Source organism: Carassius carassius, chromosome 28 (assembly GCF_963082965.1).
Source record: "Carassius carassius chromosome 28, fCarCar2.1, whole genome shotgun sequence".
Lineage (NCBI taxonomy): Eukaryota > Metazoa > Chordata > Actinopteri > Cypriniformes > Cyprinidae > Carassius > Carassius carassius.
The window spans coordinates 19,528,402-19,545,869 of record NC_081782.1 but is presented as its reverse complement, the minus strand read 5'-3'; the positions used below and the strand labels follow the sequence as shown (position 1 = coordinate 19,545,869).

The following is a 17,468-nucleotide window of genomic DNA, read 5'->3' as shown; positions in this document are numbered from 1 at the left end:
AAATCAGATCCTGATAATGCTGATGCTCTTTTGAACAGGTCAACAGTTGCTGACAGGCTCTGTGGCACAATATATAGCAAACTGGACTTCTAGACTGCCAGATGAGGGCATTCAAAGGTTAACTAATGGTAATTGGCCAACAACCCCAGAGGCTAGCTGGCCACCCCGAATCAGTTGTCAAAAAAAAAAAAACATTTTGGGCTGTGCAAAGCCTGGCCGTTGGCCTCTTATCTGGATGCTTTAATCCTCTAAGTGCCGCTCCCAGGGAGAGTGTGTGCAGGTTGGCGCCGTGGCTGAGTTGGTTAAAGCTTGTGTCGTAAATAGGACATACTGAATTCAAATCCCAGCACTGTCTTTGCTGGTAATCAAACACCACCTTGGGTTGTGTGGTTTTGCTTTGCGCAATCAGGCGGTACAGAGGAGCGTCAGAGCAGCATGTGATTTCATTTGTCAACCACCCCTCAGCTGATGCTGAAGAATTCTGACCCAAGTCAACAATACAGCAAGGCGCCGTGGCTTAGCTGGTTAAAGCGCTTGTCTTGTAAACAGGAGATCCTGGGTTCAATTCCCAGCGGTGCCTTTTAACAGGTGGCTCTGTTCTTTCTTGGAAAGGAAGCCCTTACAGATCCTCCACTTTTCCAACCACATACCAATTGCAGAGAGACCCACATATCTTGTCCTTCCCGCTCCCCAAATGCCTGAACTCAATTCAACGGACTGGCACAAGACAGGAAAAAAAAACTCCACACGTGGCTCTGTGGCGCAATGGATAGCGCATTGGACTTCTAGACTGCCAGATGAGGCCATTCAAAGGTTGTGGGTCGAGTCCCACCAGAGTCGTTACTTTTGGCATTCTTTTAATGGCGCTTGGCCAACAAACACATATGCTCTCTGGCCACCCCTCCAGAGTTATAAAACAAATTATATGCAAGTTGGTGCTGTGGCTTAGTTGGTTAAAGCGCCTGTCTAGCAAACAGGAGATCCTGGGTTTGAATCCCAGCGGTGCCTTTGCTGGTGATCAAGTGCTGCCTTGGGCCGTGAGGTCTTGCTCTCTGTAAAAAGGGGGTGCAGAGGAGTGCTAGAGCAGCATGTAATTTAATTTGCGAACCACCCCTCAGATGCTGCCGAAGAATGCTGCCCAGAGTCATCTCAGCAATGCAGCATGGCTCAGCTGGTCAAAGAGCTTGCCTTGCAAACAAATGATCCTTGATTTAGGACTGCTGCAAGCCTGGAAGGAGCTACTGCATGTTGCGCTGAGTGTAGCGCATTGGACTATTAATCTGCGGTTTGAGGCCATATGAAGTTTGTGGGTTTGAGTCAAAACAGATTGGTGACTTCTGGCCTTTCGTTTATCATTAAATTGCACGCTTATGCCCTCGGGCAACAGAAAGTTGTGAAAAATCTCATAAGCTGACCAGCCCGTGGACCTTTGTCCTCACTGCTGGATATTTTGATAAACTTACTCACTATCGGGGTGCTCTGCTTGGTGCCGTGGCTTAGTTGGTTAAAGCGTCTGTCTCGTAAACAGGAGATCCTGGGTTCAAATCCCAGCGGTGCCTTTAGCATCCCTTATGTGTCTCAACAATGTACTTTTCTGAGATCGGACTGCAAACAGACATAGCAAAGGCAGCAGGCAATTCCATTTCCAAATCAGACCCTGATAATGCTGATGCTCTTTTGAACAGGTCAACAGTTGCTGACAGGCTCTGTGGCACAATAGATAGCAAACTGGACTTCTAGACTGCCAGATGAGTCCATTCAAAGGTTAACTAATTGCACTTGGCCAACAAACCCATATGCTAGCTGGCCACCCCGAATCAGTTGTCAAAAAAACTATTTTAAGCTGTGCAGAGCCTGGCCGTTGGCCTCTTATCTGGATGCTTTAATCCTCTAAGTGCCGCTCGCTGGGAGAGTGTGTGCAGGTTGGCGCTGTGGCTTAGTTGGTTAAAGCTTGTGTCGTAAATAGGACATACTGAATTCAAATCCCAGCACTGTCTTTGCTGGTAATCAAACACCACCTTGGGTTGTGTGGTTTGCTTTGCGCAATCATGCGGTACAGAGGAGCGTCAGAGCAGAATGCGATTTCATTTGACAACCACCCCTCAGCTGCTGCCGAAGAATTCTGACCCAAGACAACAATACAGCAAGGTGCCGTGGCTTAGCTGGTCAAAGCGCTTGTCTTGTAAACAGGAGATCCTGGATTCGATTCCCAGCGGTGCCTTTTAACGGCTGGCTCTGCTCTGTGGGTTCTTTTTTGGAAAGGAAGCCCTTACAGATCCTCCACTTTTCCAACCACATACCAATTGCAGAGAGACCAACATATCTTGTCCTTCCCACTCCCCAAATGCCTGAACTCAATTCAACGGACTGGCACATGCCAGGAAAAGAAAAATCCACACATGGCTCTGTGGCGCAAAGGATATTGATTGGACTTCTAGACTGCCAGATGAGGCCATTCAAAGGTTGTGGGTTCGAGTCCCACCAGAGTCATTACTTTTGGCATTCTGTTAATGGCGCTTGGCCAACAAACACATATTCTCTCTGGCCACCCCTCCAGAGTTATAAAACTCTAAGTCTCACTTTCTTACTGGGTATATGCAAGTTGGTGCTGTGGCTTAGTTGGTTAAAGCGCCTGTCTAGTAAACAGGAGATCCTGGGTTCGAATCCCAGCGGTGCCTTTGCTGGTGATCAAGTGCCGTCTTGGGCTGTGAGGTTTTGCTCTCTGTAAAAAGGGGGTGCAGAGGAGTGCTAGAGCAGCATGCAATTTAATTTGCAAACCACCCCTCAGATGCTGCCGAAGAATGCTGCCCAGAGTCATCTCAGCAATGCAGCATGGCTCAGCTGGTCAAAGAGCTTGCCTTGCAAACACGTGATCCTTGGTTTAGGACTGCTACAAGCCTGGAAGGAGCTACTGCATGTGGCGCAGAGTGTAGTGCAATTTACCATTAGTCTGCGGCTTGACGCCATATGAAGTTTGTGGGTTTGAGTCAAAACAGATTGGTGACTTCTGGCCTTTCGTTTATCATTAAATTGCACGCTTATGCCCTCGGGCAACAGAAAGTTGTGAAAAATCTCATAAGCTGACCAGCCCTTGGACCTTTGTCCTCACCGCTGGATGTTTTGATCAACTTACTCACCCTCTCAGTGCTCTGCTTGGTGCCGTGGCTTAGTTGGTTAAAGCGTCTGTCTCGTAAACAGGAGATCCTGGGTTCAAATCCCAGCGGTGCCTTTAGAATCCCTTGTGTGCCTCAAGCATGTGCTTTTCTGAGATCGGACTGCAAACAGGGATAGCAAAGGCAGCAGGCAATTCCATTTCCAAATCAGATCCTGACAATGCTGATGCTCTTTTGAACAGGTTAACAGTTGCTGACAGGCTCTGTTGCACAATAGATAGCAAACTGGACTTCTAGACTGCCAGATGAGTCCATTCAAAGGTTAACTAATGGCACTTGGCCAACAAACCCATAGGCTAGCTGGCCACCCCGAATCAGTTGTCAAAAAAACTATTTTAGGCTGTGCAGAGCCTGGCCGTTGGCCTCTTATCTGGATGCTTTAATCCTCTAAGTGCCGCTCGCTGGGAGAGTGTGTGCAGGTTGGCGCTGTGGCTTAGCTGGTTAAAGCTTGTGTCGTAAATAGGACATACTGAATTCAAATCCCAGCACTGTCTTTGCTGGTAATCAAACACCACCTTGGGTTGTGTGGTTTGCTTTGCGCAATCAGGCGGTACAGAGGAGCGTCAGAGCAGCATGCGATTTCATTTGTCAACCACCCCTCAGCTGCTGCCGAAGAATTCTGACCCAAGTCAACAATACAGCAAGGCGCCGTGGCTTAGCTGGTCAAAGCGCTTGTCTTGTAAACAGGAGATCCTGGGTTCGATTCCCAGCAGTGCCTTTTAACAGGTGGCTCTGCTCTGTGGGTTCTTTCTTGGAAAGGAAGCCCTTACAGATCCTCCACTTTTCCAACCACATACCAATTGCAGAGAGACCCACATATCTTGTCCTTCCCGCTCCCCAAATGCCAGAACTCAATTCAACGGACTGGGACAAGCCAGGAAAAAAAAGCTCCACACATGGCTCTGTGGCGCAATGGATAGTGCATTGGACTTCTAGACTGCCAGATGAGGCCATTCAAAGGTTGTGGGTTCGAGTCCCACCAGAGTCGTTACTTTTGGCATTCCATTAATGGCGCTTGGCCAACAAACACATATGCTCTCTGGCCACCCCTCCAGAGTTATAAAACAAGTAATATGCAAGTTGGTGCTGTGACTTGGTTGGTTAAAGCGCCTGTCTAGTAAACAGAAGATCCTGGGTTCGAATGCCAGCGGTGCCTTTGCTGGTGATCAAGTGCCGCCTTGGGCTGTGAGGTTTTGGTCTCTGTAAAAAGGGGGTGCAGAGGAGTGCTAGAGCAGCATGCAATTTAATTTGCGAACCACCCCTCAGATGCTGTCGAAGAATGCTGCCCAGAGTCATCTCAGCAATGCAGCATGGCTCAGCTGGTCAAAGAGCTTGCCTTGCAAACACGTGATCCTTGGTTTAGGACTGCTGCAAGCCTGGAAGGAGCTACTGCATGTGGCGCAGAGAGTAGCGCACTGGACTAGTAGTCTGCGGTTTGAGGCAATATTAAATTTGTGGGTTTGAGTCAAAACAGATTGGTGACTTCTGGCCTTTCGTTTATCATTAAATTGCCCGCTTATGCCCTCGGGCAACAGAAAATTGTGAAAAATCTTATAAGCTGACCAGCCCTTGGAGCTTTGTCCTCACCGCTGGGTGTTTTGATCAACTTACTCACCCTCCCAGAGTTCTGCTTGGTGCCGTGGCTTAGTTGGTTAAAGCGTCTGTCTCGTAAACAGGAGATCCTGGGTTCAAATCCCAGCGGTGCCTTTAGCATCCCTTGTGTGCCTCAAGCATGTTCTTTTCTGAGATCGGACTGCAAACAGAGATAGCAAAGGCAGCAGGCAATTCCATTTCCAAATCAGACCCTGATAATGCTGATGCTCTTTTGAACAGGTCAACAGTTGCTGACAGGCTCTGTGGCACAATAGATAGCAAACTGGACTTCTAGACTGCCAGATGAGTCCATTCAAAGGATAACTAATTGCACTTGGCCAACAAACCCATAGGCTAGCTGGCCACCCCGAATCAGTTGTCAAAAAAACTATTTTAAGCTGTGCAGAGCCTGGCCGTTGGCCTCTTATCTGGATGCTTTAATCCTCTAAGTGCCGCTCACTGGGAGAGTGTGTGCAGGTTGGCGCTGTGGCTTAGTTGGTTAAAGCTTGTGTCGTAAATAGGACATACTGAATTCAAATCCCAGCACTGTCTTTGCTGGTAATCAAACACCACCTTGGGTTGTGTGGTTTGCTTTGCGATATCATGCGGTACAGAGGAGCGTTAGAGCAGAATGCGATTTCATTTGTCAACCACCCCTCAGCTGCTGCCGAAGAATTCTGACCCAAGACAACAATACAGCAAGGTGCCGTGGCTTAGCTGGTCAAAGCGCTTGTCTTGTAAACAGGAGATCCTGGATTCGATTCCCAGTGGTGCCTTTTAACGGGTGGCTCTGCGGGTTCTTTTTTGGAAAGGAAGCCCTTACAGATCCTCCAGTTTTCCAACCACATACCAATTGCAGAGAGACCCACATATCTTGTCCTTCCCACTCCCCAAATGTTTGAACTCAATTCAACGGACTGGCACAAGCCAGGAAAAGAAAGCTCCACACATGGCTCTGTGGCGCAATGGATAGCGCATTGGACTTCTAGACTGCCAGATGAGGCCATTCAAAGGTTGTGGGTTCGAGTCCCACCAGAGTCATTACTTTTGGCATTCTGTTAATGGCGCTTGGCCAACACACATATTCTCCAGAGTTATAAAACTCTAAGTCTCACTTTCTTACTAGGTACATGCAAGTTGGTGCTGTGGCTTAGTTGGTTAAAGCGCCTGTCTAGTAAACAGGAGATCCTGGGTTCGAATCCCAGCGGTGCCTTTGCTGGTGATCAAGTGCCGCCTTGGGCTGTGAGGTTTTGCTCTCTGTAAAAAGGGGGTGCAGAGGAGTGCTAGAGCAGCATGCAATTTAATTTGCAAACCACCCCTCAGATGCTGCTGAAGAATGCTGCCCAGAGTCATCTCAGCAATGCAGCATGGCTCAGCTGGTCAAAGAGCTTGCCTTGCAAACACGTGATCCTTGGTTTAGGACTGCTGCAAGCCTGGAAGGAGCTACTGCATGTGGCACAGAGTGTAGTGCATTGGACTATTAGTCTGCGGCTTGACGCCATATGAAGTTTGTGGGTTTGAGTCAAAACAGATTGGTGACTTCTGGCCTTTCGTTTATCATTAAATTGCACGCTTATGCCCTCGGGCAACAGAAAGTTGTGAAAAATCTCATAAGCTGACCAGCCCTTGGACCTTTGTCCTCACCGCTGGATGTTTTGATCAACTTACTCACCCTCTCAGTGCTCTGCTTGGTGACGTGGCTTAGTTGGTTAAAGCGTCTGTCTCGTAAACAGGAGATCCTGGGTTCAAATCCCAGCGGTGCCTTTAGCATCCCTTGTGTGCCTCAAGCATGTGCTTTTCTGATATCGGACTGCAAACAGGGATAGCAAAGGCAGCAGGCAATTCCATTTCCAAATCAGATCCTGATAATGCTGATGCTGTTTTGAACAGGTTAACAGTTGCTCACAGGCTCTGTTGCACAATAGATAGCAAACTGGACTTCTAGACTGCCAGATGAGTCCATTCAAAGGTTAACTAATGGCACTTGGCCAACAAACCCATAGGCTAGCTGGCCACCCCGAATCAGTTGTCAAAAAAACTATTTTAGGCTGTGCAGAGCCTGGCCGTTGGCCTCTTATCTGGATGCTTTAATCCTCTAAGTGCCGCTCGCTGGGAGAGTGTGTGCAGGTTGGCGCTGTGGCTTAGTTGGTTAAAGCTTGTGTCGTAAATAGGACATACCGAATTCAAATCCCAGCACTGTCTTTGCTGGTAATCAAACACCACCTTGGGTTGTGTGGTTTGCTTTGCGCAATCAGGCGGTACAGAGGAGCGTCAGAGCAGCATGCAATTTCATTTGTCAACCACCCCTCAGCTGCTGCCGAAGAATTCTGACCTAAGATAACAATACAGCAAGGCGCCGTGGCTTAGCTGGTCAAAGCGCTTGTCTTGTAAACAGGAGATCCTGGGTTCGATTCCCAGCAGTGCCTTTTAACAGGTGGCTCTGCTCTGTGGGTTCTTTCTTGGAAAGGAAGCCCTTACAGATCCTCCACTTTTCCAACCACATACCAATTGCAGAGAGACCCACATATCTTGTCCTTCCCGCTCACCAAATGCCAGAACTCAATTCAACGGACTGGGACAAGCCAGGAAAAAAAAGCTCCACACATGGCTCTGTGGCGCAATTGATAGCGCATTGGACTTCTAGACTGCCAGATGAGGCCATTCAAAGGTTGTGGGTTCGAGTCCCACCAGATTCGTTACTTTTGGCATTCTGTTAATGGCGCTTGGCCAACAAACACATATGCTCTCTGGCCACCCCTCCAGAGTTATAAAACAAGTAATTTGCAAGTTGGTGCTGTGACTTGGTTGGTTAAAGTGCCTGTCTAGTAAACAGGAGATCCTGGGTTCGAATGCCAGCGGTGCCTTTGCTGGTGATCAAGTGCCGCCTTGGGCTGCGAGGTTTTGGTCTCTGTAAAAAGGGGGTGCAGAGGAGTGCTAGAGCAGCATGCAATTTAATTTGCGAACCACCCCTCAGATGCTTCCGAAGAATGCTGCCCAGAGTCATCTCAGCAATGCAGCATGGCTCAGCTGGTCAAAGAGCTTGCCTTGCAAACACGTGATCCTTGGTTTAGGACTGCTGCAAGCCTGGAAGGAGCTACTGCATGTGGCGCAGAGTGTAGTGCATTGGACTATTAATCTGCGGTTTGAGGCCATATGAAGTTTGTGGGTTTGAGTCAAAACAGATTGGTGACTTCTTGCCTTTCGTTTATCATTAAATTGCACGCTTATGCCCTCGGGCAACAGAAAGTTGTTAAAAATCTCATAAGCTGACCAGCCTGTGGACCTTTGTCCTCACTGCTGGATATTTTGATAAACTTACTCACTATCGGAGTGCTCTGCTTGGTGCCGTGGCTTAGTTGGTTAAAGCGTGTGTCTCGTAAACAGGAGATCCTGGCTTCAAATCCCAGCGGTGCCTTTAGCATCACTTGTGTGCCTCAAGCATGTGCTTTTCTGAGATCGGACTGCAAACAGGGATAGCAAAGGCAGCAGGCAATTCCATATCCAAATCAGATCCTGATAATGCTGATGCTCTTTTGAACAGGTCAACAGTTGCTGACAGGATCTGTGGCACAATAGATAGCAAACTGGACTTCTAGACTGCCAGATGAGGGCATTCAAAGGTTAACTAATGGCACTTGGCCAACAACCCCAGAGGCTAGCTGGCCACCCCGAATCAGTTGTCAAAAAAAAAACATTTTGGGCTGTGCAAAGCCTGGCCGTTGGCCTCTTATCTGGATGCTTTAATCCTCTAAGTGCCGCTCCCAGGGAGAGTGTGTGCAGGTTGGCGCTGTGGCTTAGTTGGTTAAAGCTTGTGTCGTAAATAGGACATACTGAATTCAAATCCCAGCACTGTCTTTATTGGTAATCAAACACCACCTTGGGTTGTGTGGTTTTGCTTTGCGCAATCAGGCGGTACAGAGGAGCGTCAGAGCAGCATGTGATTTCATTTGTCATTCACCCCTCAGCTGCTGCCGAAGAATTCTGACCCAAGTCAACAATACAGCAAGGCGCCGTGGCTTAGCTGGTCAAAGCGCTTGTCTTGTAAACAGGAGATCCTGGGTTCAATTCCCAGCGGTGCCTTTTAACAGGTGGCTCTGTTCTTTCTTGGAAAGGAAGCCCTTACAGATCCTCCACTTTTCCAACCACATACCAATTGCAGAGAGACCCACATATCTTGTCCTTCCCGCTCCCCAAATGCCTGAACTCAATTCAACGGACTGGCACAAGCCAGGAAAAAAAAAGCTCCACACATGGCTCTGTGGCGCAATGGATAGCGCATTGGACTTCTAGACTGCCAGATGAGGATATTAAAAGGTTGTGGGTTCGAGTCCCACCAGAGTCGTTACTTTTGGCATTCTGTTAATGGCGCTTGGCCAACAAACACTTATGCTCTCTGGCCACCCCTCCAGAGTTATAAAACAAGTTATATGCAAGTTGGTGCTGTGGCTTAGTTGGTTAATGCGCCTGTCTAGTAAACAGGAGATCCTGGGTTCGAATGCCAGCGGTGCCTTTTAACAGGTGGCTCTGCTCTGTGGGTTCTTTTTTGGAAAGGAAGCCCTTACAGATCCTCCACTTTTCCAACCACATACCAATTGCAGAGAGACCCACATATCTTGTCCTTCCCACTCCCCAAATGCCTGAACTCAATTCAACGGACTGGCACAAGCCAGGAAAAGAAAGCTCCACACATGGCTCTGTGGCGCAATGGATAGCGCATTGGACTTCTAGACTGCCAGATGAGGCCATTCAAAGGTTGTGGGTTCGAGTCCCACCAGAGTCGTTACTTTTGGCATTCTGTTAATGGCGCTTGGCCAACAAACACATATTCTCTCTGGCCACCCCTCCAGAGTTATAAAACTCTAAGTCTCACTTTCTTACTGGGTACATGCAAGTTGGTGCTGTGGCTTAGTTGGTTAAAGCGCCTGTCTAGTAAACAGGAGATCCTGGGTTCGAATCCCAGCGGTGCCTTTGCTGGTGATCAAGTGCTTCCTTGGGCTTAGAGGTTTTGCTCTCCGTAAAAAGGGGGTCCAGAGGAGTGCTAAAGCAGCATGCAATTTAATTTGCGAACCATGCCCTCAGATGCTGCCGAAGAATGCTGCCCAGAGTCATCTCAACGATGCAGCATGGCTCAACTGGTCAAAGAGCTTGCCTTGCAAACAAATGATCCTTGATTTAGGACTGCTGCAAGCCTGGAAGGAGCTACTGCATGTGGCGCAGAGAGTAGCGCACTGGACTAGTAGTCTGCGGTTTGAGGCAATATTAAATTTGTGGGTTTGAGTCAAAACAGATTGGTGACTTCTGGCCTTTCGTTTATCATTAAATTGCATGCTTATGCCCTCGGGCAACAGAAAGTTGTGAAAAATCTCATAAGCTGACCAGCCCTTGGAGCTTTGTCCTCACCGCTGGGTGTTTTGATCAACTTACTCACCCTCCCAGTGCTCTGCTTGGTGCCGTGGCTTAGTTGGTTAAAGCGTCTGTCTCGTAAACAGGAGATCCTGGGTTCAAATCCCAGCGGTGCCTTTAGCATCCCTTGTGTGCCTCAAGCATGTTCTTTTCTGAGATCGGACTGCAAACAGAGATAGCAAAGGCAGCAGGCAATTCCATTTCCAAATCAGACCCTGATAATGCTGATGCTCTTTTGAACAGGTCAACAGTTGCTGACAGGCTCTGTGGCACAATAGATAGCAAACTGGACTTCTAGACTGCCAGATGAGTCCATTCAAAGGTTAACTAATTGCACTTGGCCAACAAACCCATATGCTAGCTGGCCACCCCGAATCAGTTGTCAAAAAAACTATTTTAAGCTGTGCAGAGCCTGGCCGTTGGCCTCCTATCTGGATGCTTTAATCCTCTAAGTGCCGCTCGCTGGGAGAGTGTGTGCAGGTTGGCGCTGTGGCTTAGTTGGTTAAAGCTTGTGTCGTAAATAGGACATACTGAATTCAAATCCCAGCACTGTCTTTGCTGGTAATCAAACACCACCTTGGGTTGTGTGGTTTGCTTTGCGCAATCATGCGGTACAGAGGAGCGTCAGAGCAGAATGCGATTTCATTTGACAACCACCCCTCAGCTGCTGCCGAAGAATTCTGACCCAAGACAACAATACAGCAAGGTGCCGTGGCTTAGCTGGTCAAAGCGCTTGTCTTGTAAACAGGAGATCCTGGATTCGATTCCCAGCAGTGCCTTTTAACGGCTGGCTCTGCTCTGTGGGTTCTTTTTTGGAAAGGAAGCCCTTACAGATCCTCCACTTTTCCAACCACATACCAATTGCAGAGAGACCAACATATCTTGTCCTTCCCACTCCCCAAATGCCTGAACTCAATTCAACGGACTGGCACATGCCAGGAAAAGAAAAATCCACACATGGCTCTGTGGCGCAATGGATATTGATTGGACTTCTAGACTGCCAGATGAGGCCATTCAAAGGTTGTGGGTTCGAGTCCCACCAGAGTCATTACTTTTGGCATTCTGTTAATGGCGCTTGGCCAACAAACACATATTCTCTCTGCCCACCCCTCCAGAGTTATAAAACTCTAAGTCTCACTTTCTTACTGGGTATATGCAAGTTGGTGCTGTGGCTTAGTTGGTTAAAGCGCCTGTCTAGTAAACAGGAGATCCTGGGTTCGAATCCCAGCGGTGCCTTTGCTGGTGATCAAGTGCCGCCTTGGGCTGTGAGGTTTTGCTCTCTGTAAAAAGGGGGTGCAGAGGAGTGCTAGAGCAGCATGCAATTTAATTTGCAAACCACCCCTCAGATGCTGCCGAAGAATGCTGCCCAGAGTCATCTCAGCAATGCAGCATGGCTCAGCTGGTCAAAGAGCTTGCCTTGCAAACACGTGATCCTTGGTTTAGGACTGCTGCAAGCCTGGAAGGAGCTACTGCATGTGGCGCAGAGTGTAGTGCATTGGACCATTAGTCTGTGGCTTGACGCCATATGAAGTTTGTGGGTTTGAGTCAAAACAGATTGGTGACTTCTGGCCTTTCGTTTATCATTAAATTGCACGCTTATGCCCTCGGGCAACAGAAAGTTGTGAAAAATCTCATAAGCTGACCAGCCCTTGGACCTTTGTCCTCACCGCTGGATGTTTTGATCAACTTACTCACCCTCTCAGTGCTCTGCTTGGTGCCGTGGCTTAGTTGGTTAAAGCGTCTGTCTCGTAAACAGGAGATCCTGGGTTCAAATCCCAGCGGTGCCTTTAGAATCCCTTGTGTGCCTCAAGCATGTGCTTTTCTGAGATCGGACTGCAAACAGGGATAGCAAAGGCAGCAGGCAATTCCATTTCCAAATCAGATCCTGACAATGCTGATGCTCTTTTGAACAGGTTAACAGTTGCTGACAGGCTCTGTTGCACAATAGATAGCAAACTGGACTTCTAGACTGCCAGATGAGTCCATTCAAAGGTTAACTAATGGCACTTGGCCAACAAACCCATAGGCTAGCTGGCCACCCCGAATCAGTTGTCAAAAAAACTATTTTAGGCTGTGCAGAGCCTGGCCGTTGGCCTCTTATCTGGATGCTTTAATCCTCTAAGTGCCGCTCGCTGGGAGAGTGTGTGCAGGTTGGCGCTGTGGCTTAGCTGGTTAAAGCTTGTGTCGTAAATAGGACATACTGAATTCAAATCCCAGCACTGTCTTTGCTGGTAATCAAACACCACCTTGGGTTGTGTGGTTTGCTTTGCGCAATCAGGCGGTACAGAGGAGCGTCAGAGCAGCATGCGATTTCATTTGTCAACCACCCCTCAGCTGCTGCCGAAGAATTCTGACCTAAGATAACAATACAGCAAGGCGCCGTGGCTTAGCTGGTCAAAGCGCTTGTCTTGTAAACAGGAGATCCTGGGTTCGATTCCCAGCAGTGCCTTTTAACAGGTGGCTCTGCTCTGTGGGTTCTTTCTTGGAAAGGAAGCCCTTACAGATCCTCCACTTTTCCAACCACATACCAATTGCAGAGAGACCCACATATCTTGTCCTTCCCGCTCCCCAAATGCCAGAACTCAATTCAACGGACTGGGACAAGCCAGGAAAAAAAAGCTCCACACATGGCTCTGTGGGGCAATGGATAGTGTATTGGACTTCTAGACTGCCAGATGAGGCCATTCAAAGGTTGTGGGTTCGAATCCCACCAGAGTCGTTACTTTTGGCATTCCATTAATGGCGCTTGGCCAACAAACACATATGCTCTCTGGCCACCCCTCCAGAGTTATAAAACAAGTAATATGCAAGTTGGTGCTGTGACTTGGTTGGTTAAAGCGCCTGTCTAGTAAACAGGAGATCCTGGGTTCGAATGCCAGCGGTGCCTTTGCTGGTGATCAAGTGCCGCCTTGGGCTGTGAGGTTTTGGTCTCTGTAAAAAGGGGGTGCAGAGGAGTGCTAGAGCAGCATGCAATTTAATTTGCGAACCACCCCTCAGATGCTGTCGAAGAATGCTGCCCAGAGTCATCTCAGCAATGCAGCATGGCTCAGCTGGTCAAAGAGCTTGCCTTGCAAACACGTGATCCTTGGTTTAGGACTGCTGCAAGCCTGGAAGGAGCTACTGCATGTGGCGCAGAGAGTAGCGCACTGGACTAGTAGTCTGCGGTTTGAGGCAATATTAAATATGTGGGTTTGAGTCAAAACAGATTGGTGACTTCTGGCCTATCGTTTATCATTAAATTGCACGCTTATGCCCTCGGGCAACAGAAAATTGTGAAAAATCTTATAAGCTGACCAGCCCTTGGAGCTTTGTCCTCACCGCTGGGTGTTTTGATAAACTTACTCACCCTCCCAGAGTTCTGCTTGGTGCCGTGGCTTAGTTGGTTAAAGCGTCTGTCTCGTAAACAGGAGATCCTGGGTTCAAATCCCAGCGGTGCCTTTAGCATCCCTTGTGTGCCTCAAGCATGTTCTTTTCTGAGATCGGACTGCAAACAGAGATAGCAAAGGCAGCAGGCAATTCCATTTCCAAATCAGACCCTGATAATGCTGATGCTCTTTTGAACAGGTCAACAGTTGCTGACAGGCTCTGTGGCACAATAGATAGCAAACTGGACTTCTAGACTGCCAGATGAGTCCATTCAAAGGTTAACTAATTGCACTTGGCCAACAAACCCATAGGCTAGCTGGCCACCCCGAATCAGTTGTCAAAAAAACTATTTTAAGCTGTGCAGAGCCTGGCCGTTGGCCTCTTATCTGGATGCTTTAATCCTCTAAGTGCCGCTCACTGGGAGAGTGTGTGCAGGTTGGCGCTGTGGCTTAGTTGGTTAAAGCTTGTGTCGTAAATAGGACATACTGAATTCAAATCCCAGCACTGTCTTTGCTGGTAATCAAACACCACCTTGGGTTGTGTGGTTTGCTTTGCGCAATCATGCGGTACAGAGGAGCGTCAGAGCAGAATGCGATTTCATTTGTCAACCACCCCTCAGCTGCTGCCGAAGAATTCTGACCCAAGACAACAATACAGCAAGGTGCCGTGGCTTAGCTGGTCAAAGCGCTTGTCTTGTAAACAGGAGATCCTGGATTCGATTCCCAGTGGTGCCTTTTAACGGGTGGCTCTGCGGGTTCTTTTTTGGAAAGGAAGCCCTTACAGATCCTCCACTTTTCCAACCACATACCAATTGCAGAGAGACCCACATATCTTGTCCTTCCCACTCACCAAATGCCAGAACTCAATTCAACGGACTGGGACAAGCCAGGAAAAAAAAGCTCCACACATGGCTCTGTGGCGCAATGGATAGCGCATTGGACTTCTAGACTGCCAGATGAGGCCATTCAAAGGTTGTGGGTTCGAGTCCCACCAGAGTCGTTACTTTTGGCATTCTGTTAATGGCGCTTGGCCAACAAACACATATGCTCTCTGGCCACCCCTCCAGAGTTATAAAACAAGTAATTTGCAAGTTGGTGCTGTGACTTGGTTGGTTAAAGTGCCTGTCTAGTAAACAGGAGATCCTGGGTTCGAATGCCAGCGGTGCCTTTGCTGGTGATCAAGTGCCGCCTTGGGCTGCGAGGTTTTGGTCTCTGTAAAAAGGGGGTGCAGAGGAGTGCTAGAGCAGCATGCAATTTAATTTGCGAACCACCCCTCAGATGCTTCCGAAGAATGCTGCCCAGAGTCATCTCAGCAATGCAGCATGGCTCAGCTGGTCAAAGAGCTTGCCTTGCAAACACGTGATCCTTGGTTTAGGACTGCTGCAAGCCTGGAAGGAGCTACTGCATGTGGCGCAGAGTGTAGTGCATTGGACTATTAATCTGCGGTTTGAGGCCATATGAAGTTTGTGGGTTTGAGTCAAAACAGATTGGTGACTTCTTGCCTTTCGTTTATCATTAAATTGCACGCTTATGCCCTCGGGCAACAGAAAGTTGTTAAAAATCTCATAAGCTGACCAGCCCGTGGACCTTTGTCCTCACTGCTGGATATTTTGATAAACTTACTCACTATCGGAGTGCTCTGCTTGGTGCCGTGGCTTAGTTGGTTAAAGCGTGTGTCTCGTAAACAGGAGATCCTGGCTTCAAATCCCAGCGGTACCTTTAGCATCACTTGTGTGCCTCAAGCATGTGCTTTTCTGAGATCGGACTGCAAACAGGGATAGCAAAGGCAGCAGGCAATTCCATATCCAAATCAGATCCTGATAATGCTGATGCTCTTTTGAACAGGTCAACAGTTGCTGACAGGATCTGTGGCACAATAGATAGCAAACTGGACTTCTAGACTGCCAGATGAGGGCATTCAAAGGTTAACTAATGGCACTTGGCCAACAACCCCAGAGGCTAGCTGGCCACCCCGAATCAGTTGTCAAAAAAAAAAACATTTTGGGCTGTGCAAAGCCTGGCCGTTGGCCTCTTATCTGGATGCTTTAATCCTCTAAGTGCCGCTCCCAGGGAGAGTGTGTGCAGGTTGGGGCTGTGGCTTAGTTGGTTAAAGCTTGTGTCGTAAATAGGACATACTGAATTCAAATCCCAGCACTGTCTTTATTGGTAATCAAACACCACCTTGGGTTGTGTGGTTTTGCTTTGCGCAATCAGGCGGTACAGAGGAGCGTCAGAGCAGCATGTGATTTCATTTGTCATTCACCCCTCAGCTGCTGCCGAAGAATTCTGACCCAAGTCAACAATACAGCAAGGCGCCGTGGCTTAGCTGGTCAAAGCGCTTGTCTTGTAAACAGGAGATCCTGGGTTCAATTCCCAGCGGTGCCTTTTAACAGGTGGCTCTGTTCTTTCTTGGAAAGGAAGCCCTTACAGATCCTCCACTTTTCCAACCACATACCAATTGCAGAGAGACCCACATATCTTGTCCTTCCCGCTCCCCAAATGCCTGAACTCAATTCAACGGACTGGCACAAGCCAGGAAAAAAAAAGCTCCACACATGGCTCTGTGGCGCAATGGATAGCGCATTGGACTTCTAGACTGCCAGATGAGGATATTCAAAGGTTGTGGGTTCGAGTCCCACCAGAGTCGTTACTTTTGGCATTCTGTTAATGGCGCTTGGCCAACAAACACATATGCTCTCTGGCCACCCCTCCAGAGTTATAAAACAAGTTATATGCAAGTTGGTGCTGTGGCTTAGTTGGTTAAAGCGCCTGTCTAGTAAACAGGAGATCCTGGGTTCGAATGCCAGCGGTGCCTTTTAACAGGTGGCTCTGCTCTGTGGGTTCTTTTTTGGAAAGGAAGCCCTTACAGATCCTCCACTTTTCCAACCACATACCAATTGCAGAGAGACCCACATATCTTGTCCTTCCCACTCCCCAAATGCCTGAACTCAATTCAACGGACTGGCACAAGCCAGGAAAAGAAAGCTCCACATATGGCTCTGTGGCGCAATGGATAGCGCATTGGACTTCTAGACTGCCAGATGAGGCCATTCAAAGGTTGTGGGTTCGAGTCCCACCAGAGTCGTTACTTTTGGCATTCTGTTAATGGCGCTTGGCCAACAAACACATATTCTCTCTGGCCACCCCTCCAGAGTTATAAAACTCTAAGTCTCACTTTCTTACTGGGTACATGCAAGTTGGTGCTGTGGCTTAGTTGGTTAAAGCGCCTGTCTAGTAAACAGGAGATCCTGGGTTCGAATCCAAGCGGTGCCTTTGCTGGTGATCAAGTGCCGCCTTGGGCTGTGAGGTTTTGCTCTCTGTAAAAAGGGGGTGCAGAGGAGTGCTAGAGCAGCATGCAATTTAATTTGCGAACCACCCCTCAGATGCTGCCGAAGAATGCTGCCAAGAGTCATCTCAGCAATGCAGCATGGCTCAGCTGGTCAAAGAGCTTGCCTTGCAAACACGTGATCCTTGGTTTAGGACTGCTGCAAGCCTGGAAGGAGCTACTGCATGTGGTGCAGAGTGTAGTGCATTGGACTATTAGTCTGCGGTTTGACGCCATATGAAGTTTGTGGGTTTGAGTCAAAACAGATTGGTGACTTCTGGCCTTTCATTTATCATTAAATTGCACGCTTATGCCCTCGGGCAACAGAAAGTTGTGAAAAATCTCATAAGCTGACCAGCCCTTGGACCTTTGTCCTCACTGCTGGATGTTTTGATCAACTTACTCACCCTCTCAATGCTCTGCTTGGTGCCGTGGCTTAGTTGGTTAAAGCGTCTGTCTCGTAAACAGGAGATCCTGGGTTCAAATCCCAGCGGTGCCTTTAGCATCCCTTGTGTGCCTCAAGCATGTGCTTTTCTGAGATCGGACTGCAAACAGGGATAGCAAAGGCAGCAGGCAATTCCTTTTCCAAATCAGATCCTGATAATGCTG

At 48.4% G+C, this 17,468-nt stretch overlaps 37 non-coding genes across 37 annotated transcripts; all 37 read left to right on the top strand.

Annotated features, from left to right (window-relative positions):
* The first annotated feature begins 506 nt into the window (after positions 1–506).
* trnat-ugu (transfer RNA threonine (anticodon UGU)) lies at positions 507–580 on the top strand. The gene has a single exon. It is a non-coding gene; the product is annotated as a tRNA-Thr (tRNA).
* A 171-nt stretch (positions 581–751) lies between these two features.
* On the top strand, positions 752–840 carry trnar-ucu (transfer RNA arginine (anticodon UCU)). Its single transcript is given in 2 exon segments — positions 752–788; positions 806–840. It is a non-coding gene; the product is annotated as a tRNA-Arg (tRNA).
* Positions 841–934: 94 nt separating this feature from the next.
* trnaa-agc (transfer RNA alanine (anticodon AGC)) lies at positions 935–1,008 on the top strand. Its single transcript has one exon. It is a non-coding gene; the product is annotated as a tRNA-Ala (tRNA).
* A 477-nt stretch (positions 1,009–1,485) lies between these two features.
* trnat-cgu (transfer RNA threonine (anticodon CGU)) lies at positions 1,486–1,559 on the top strand. Its single transcript has one exon. It is a non-coding gene; the product is annotated as a tRNA-Thr (tRNA).
* A 588-nt stretch (positions 1,560–2,147) lies between these two features.
* On the top strand, positions 2,148–2,221 carry trnat-ugu (transfer RNA threonine (anticodon UGU)). Its single transcript has one exon. It is a non-coding gene; the product is annotated as a tRNA-Thr (tRNA).
* Positions 2,222–2,604: 383 nt separating this feature from the next.
* On the top strand, positions 2,605–2,678 carry trnat-agu (transfer RNA threonine (anticodon AGU)). The gene has a single exon. It is a non-coding gene; the product is annotated as a tRNA-Thr (tRNA).
* Positions 2,679–3,155: 477 nt separating this feature from the next.
* trnat-cgu (transfer RNA threonine (anticodon CGU)) lies at positions 3,156–3,229 on the top strand. The gene has a single exon. It is a non-coding gene; the product is annotated as a tRNA-Thr (tRNA).
* Positions 3,230–3,817: 588 nt separating this feature from the next.
* On the top strand, positions 3,818–3,891 carry trnat-ugu (transfer RNA threonine (anticodon UGU)). Its single transcript has one exon. It is a non-coding gene; the product is annotated as a tRNA-Thr (tRNA).
* A 180-nt stretch (positions 3,892–4,071) lies between these two features.
* On the top strand, positions 4,072–4,161 carry trnar-ucu (transfer RNA arginine (anticodon UCU)). Its single transcript is given in 2 exon segments — positions 4,072–4,108; positions 4,126–4,161. It is a non-coding gene; the product is annotated as a tRNA-Arg (tRNA).
* Positions 4,162–4,806: 645 nt separating this feature from the next.
* trnat-cgu (transfer RNA threonine (anticodon CGU)) lies at positions 4,807–4,880 on the top strand. Its single transcript has one exon. It is a non-coding gene; the product is annotated as a tRNA-Thr (tRNA).
* Positions 4,881–5,468: 588 nt separating this feature from the next.
* Positions 5,469–5,542, top strand: trnat-ugu (transfer RNA threonine (anticodon UGU)). Its single transcript has one exon. It is a non-coding gene; the product is annotated as a tRNA-Thr (tRNA).
* A 175-nt stretch (positions 5,543–5,717) lies between these two features.
* trnar-ucu (transfer RNA arginine (anticodon UCU)) lies at positions 5,718–5,807 on the top strand. Its single transcript is given in 2 exon segments — positions 5,718–5,754; positions 5,772–5,807. It is a non-coding gene; the product is annotated as a tRNA-Arg (tRNA).
* A 98-nt stretch (positions 5,808–5,905) lies between these two features.
* On the top strand, positions 5,906–5,979 carry trnat-agu (transfer RNA threonine (anticodon AGU)). The gene has a single exon. It is a non-coding gene; the product is annotated as a tRNA-Thr (tRNA).
* Positions 5,980–6,456: 477 nt separating this feature from the next.
* Positions 6,457–6,530, top strand: trnat-cgu (transfer RNA threonine (anticodon CGU)). Its single transcript has one exon. It is a non-coding gene; the product is annotated as a tRNA-Thr (tRNA).
* A 588-nt stretch (positions 6,531–7,118) lies between these two features.
* On the top strand, positions 7,119–7,192 carry trnat-ugu (transfer RNA threonine (anticodon UGU)). Its single transcript has one exon. It is a non-coding gene; the product is annotated as a tRNA-Thr (tRNA).
* Positions 7,193–7,372: 180 nt separating this feature from the next.
* On the top strand, positions 7,373–7,462 carry trnar-ucu (transfer RNA arginine (anticodon UCU)). Its single transcript is given in 2 exon segments — positions 7,373–7,409; positions 7,427–7,462. It is a non-coding gene; the product is annotated as a tRNA-Arg (tRNA).
* A 645-nt stretch (positions 7,463–8,107) lies between these two features.
* trnat-cgu (transfer RNA threonine (anticodon CGU)) lies at positions 8,108–8,181 on the top strand. The gene has a single exon. It is a non-coding gene; the product is annotated as a tRNA-Thr (tRNA).
* Positions 8,182–8,772: 591 nt separating this feature from the next.
* Positions 8,773–8,846, top strand: trnat-ugu (transfer RNA threonine (anticodon UGU)). Its single transcript has one exon. It is a non-coding gene; the product is annotated as a tRNA-Thr (tRNA).
* Positions 8,847–9,018: 172 nt separating this feature from the next.
* trnar-ucu (transfer RNA arginine (anticodon UCU)) lies at positions 9,019–9,108 on the top strand. Its single transcript is given in 2 exon segments — positions 9,019–9,055; positions 9,073–9,108. It is a non-coding gene; the product is annotated as a tRNA-Arg (tRNA).
* A 94-nt stretch (positions 9,109–9,202) lies between these two features.
* Positions 9,203–9,276, top strand: trnat-agu (transfer RNA threonine (anticodon AGU)). Its single transcript has one exon. It is a non-coding gene; the product is annotated as a tRNA-Thr (tRNA).
* A 180-nt stretch (positions 9,277–9,456) lies between these two features.
* Positions 9,457–9,546, top strand: trnar-ucu (transfer RNA arginine (anticodon UCU)). The gene is given in 2 exon segments: positions 9,457–9,493; positions 9,511–9,546. It is a non-coding gene; the product is annotated as a tRNA-Arg (tRNA).
* A 114-nt stretch (positions 9,547–9,660) lies between these two features.
* Positions 9,661–9,734, top strand: trnat-agu (transfer RNA threonine (anticodon AGU)). Its single transcript has one exon. It is a non-coding gene; the product is annotated as a tRNA-Thr (tRNA).
* A 478-nt stretch (positions 9,735–10,212) lies between these two features.
* On the top strand, positions 10,213–10,286 carry trnat-cgu (transfer RNA threonine (anticodon CGU)). Its single transcript has one exon. It is a non-coding gene; the product is annotated as a tRNA-Thr (tRNA).
* A 588-nt stretch (positions 10,287–10,874) lies between these two features.
* On the top strand, positions 10,875–10,948 carry trnat-ugu (transfer RNA threonine (anticodon UGU)). The gene has a single exon. It is a non-coding gene; the product is annotated as a tRNA-Thr (tRNA).
* A 383-nt stretch (positions 10,949–11,331) lies between these two features.
* trnat-agu (transfer RNA threonine (anticodon AGU)) lies at positions 11,332–11,405 on the top strand. Its single transcript has one exon. It is a non-coding gene; the product is annotated as a tRNA-Thr (tRNA).
* A 477-nt stretch (positions 11,406–11,882) lies between these two features.
* trnat-cgu (transfer RNA threonine (anticodon CGU)) lies at positions 11,883–11,956 on the top strand. Its single transcript has one exon. It is a non-coding gene; the product is annotated as a tRNA-Thr (tRNA).
* A 588-nt stretch (positions 11,957–12,544) lies between these two features.
* Positions 12,545–12,618, top strand: trnat-ugu (transfer RNA threonine (anticodon UGU)). The gene has a single exon. It is a non-coding gene; the product is annotated as a tRNA-Thr (tRNA).
* Positions 12,619–13,533: 915 nt separating this feature from the next.
* trnat-cgu (transfer RNA threonine (anticodon CGU)) lies at positions 13,534–13,607 on the top strand. Its single transcript has one exon. It is a non-coding gene; the product is annotated as a tRNA-Thr (tRNA).
* A 588-nt stretch (positions 13,608–14,195) lies between these two features.
* trnat-ugu (transfer RNA threonine (anticodon UGU)) lies at positions 14,196–14,269 on the top strand. Its single transcript has one exon. It is a non-coding gene; the product is annotated as a tRNA-Thr (tRNA).
* A 175-nt stretch (positions 14,270–14,444) lies between these two features.
* On the top strand, positions 14,445–14,534 carry trnar-ucu (transfer RNA arginine (anticodon UCU)). The gene is given in 2 exon segments: positions 14,445–14,481; positions 14,499–14,534. It is a non-coding gene; the product is annotated as a tRNA-Arg (tRNA).
* A 645-nt stretch (positions 14,535–15,179) lies between these two features.
* trnat-cgu (transfer RNA threonine (anticodon CGU)) lies at positions 15,180–15,253 on the top strand. The gene has a single exon. It is a non-coding gene; the product is annotated as a tRNA-Thr (tRNA).
* Positions 15,254–15,845: 592 nt separating this feature from the next.
* trnat-ugu (transfer RNA threonine (anticodon UGU)) lies at positions 15,846–15,919 on the top strand. The gene has a single exon. It is a non-coding gene; the product is annotated as a tRNA-Thr (tRNA).
* Positions 15,920–16,091: 172 nt separating this feature from the next.
* Positions 16,092–16,181, top strand: trnar-ucu (transfer RNA arginine (anticodon UCU)). Its single transcript is given in 2 exon segments — positions 16,092–16,128; positions 16,146–16,181. It is a non-coding gene; the product is annotated as a tRNA-Arg (tRNA).
* A 94-nt stretch (positions 16,182–16,275) lies between these two features.
* Positions 16,276–16,349, top strand: trnat-agu (transfer RNA threonine (anticodon AGU)). Its single transcript has one exon. It is a non-coding gene; the product is annotated as a tRNA-Thr (tRNA).
* Positions 16,350–16,529: 180 nt separating this feature from the next.
* On the top strand, positions 16,530–16,619 carry trnar-ucu (transfer RNA arginine (anticodon UCU)). Its single transcript is given in 2 exon segments — positions 16,530–16,566; positions 16,584–16,619. It is a non-coding gene; the product is annotated as a tRNA-Arg (tRNA).
* A 114-nt stretch (positions 16,620–16,733) lies between these two features.
* trnat-agu (transfer RNA threonine (anticodon AGU)) lies at positions 16,734–16,807 on the top strand. The gene has a single exon. It is a non-coding gene; the product is annotated as a tRNA-Thr (tRNA).
* A 477-nt stretch (positions 16,808–17,284) lies between these two features.
* Positions 17,285–17,358, top strand: trnat-cgu (transfer RNA threonine (anticodon CGU)). Its single transcript has one exon. It is a non-coding gene; the product is annotated as a tRNA-Thr (tRNA).
* Positions 17,359–17,468: the final 110 nt, after the last annotated feature.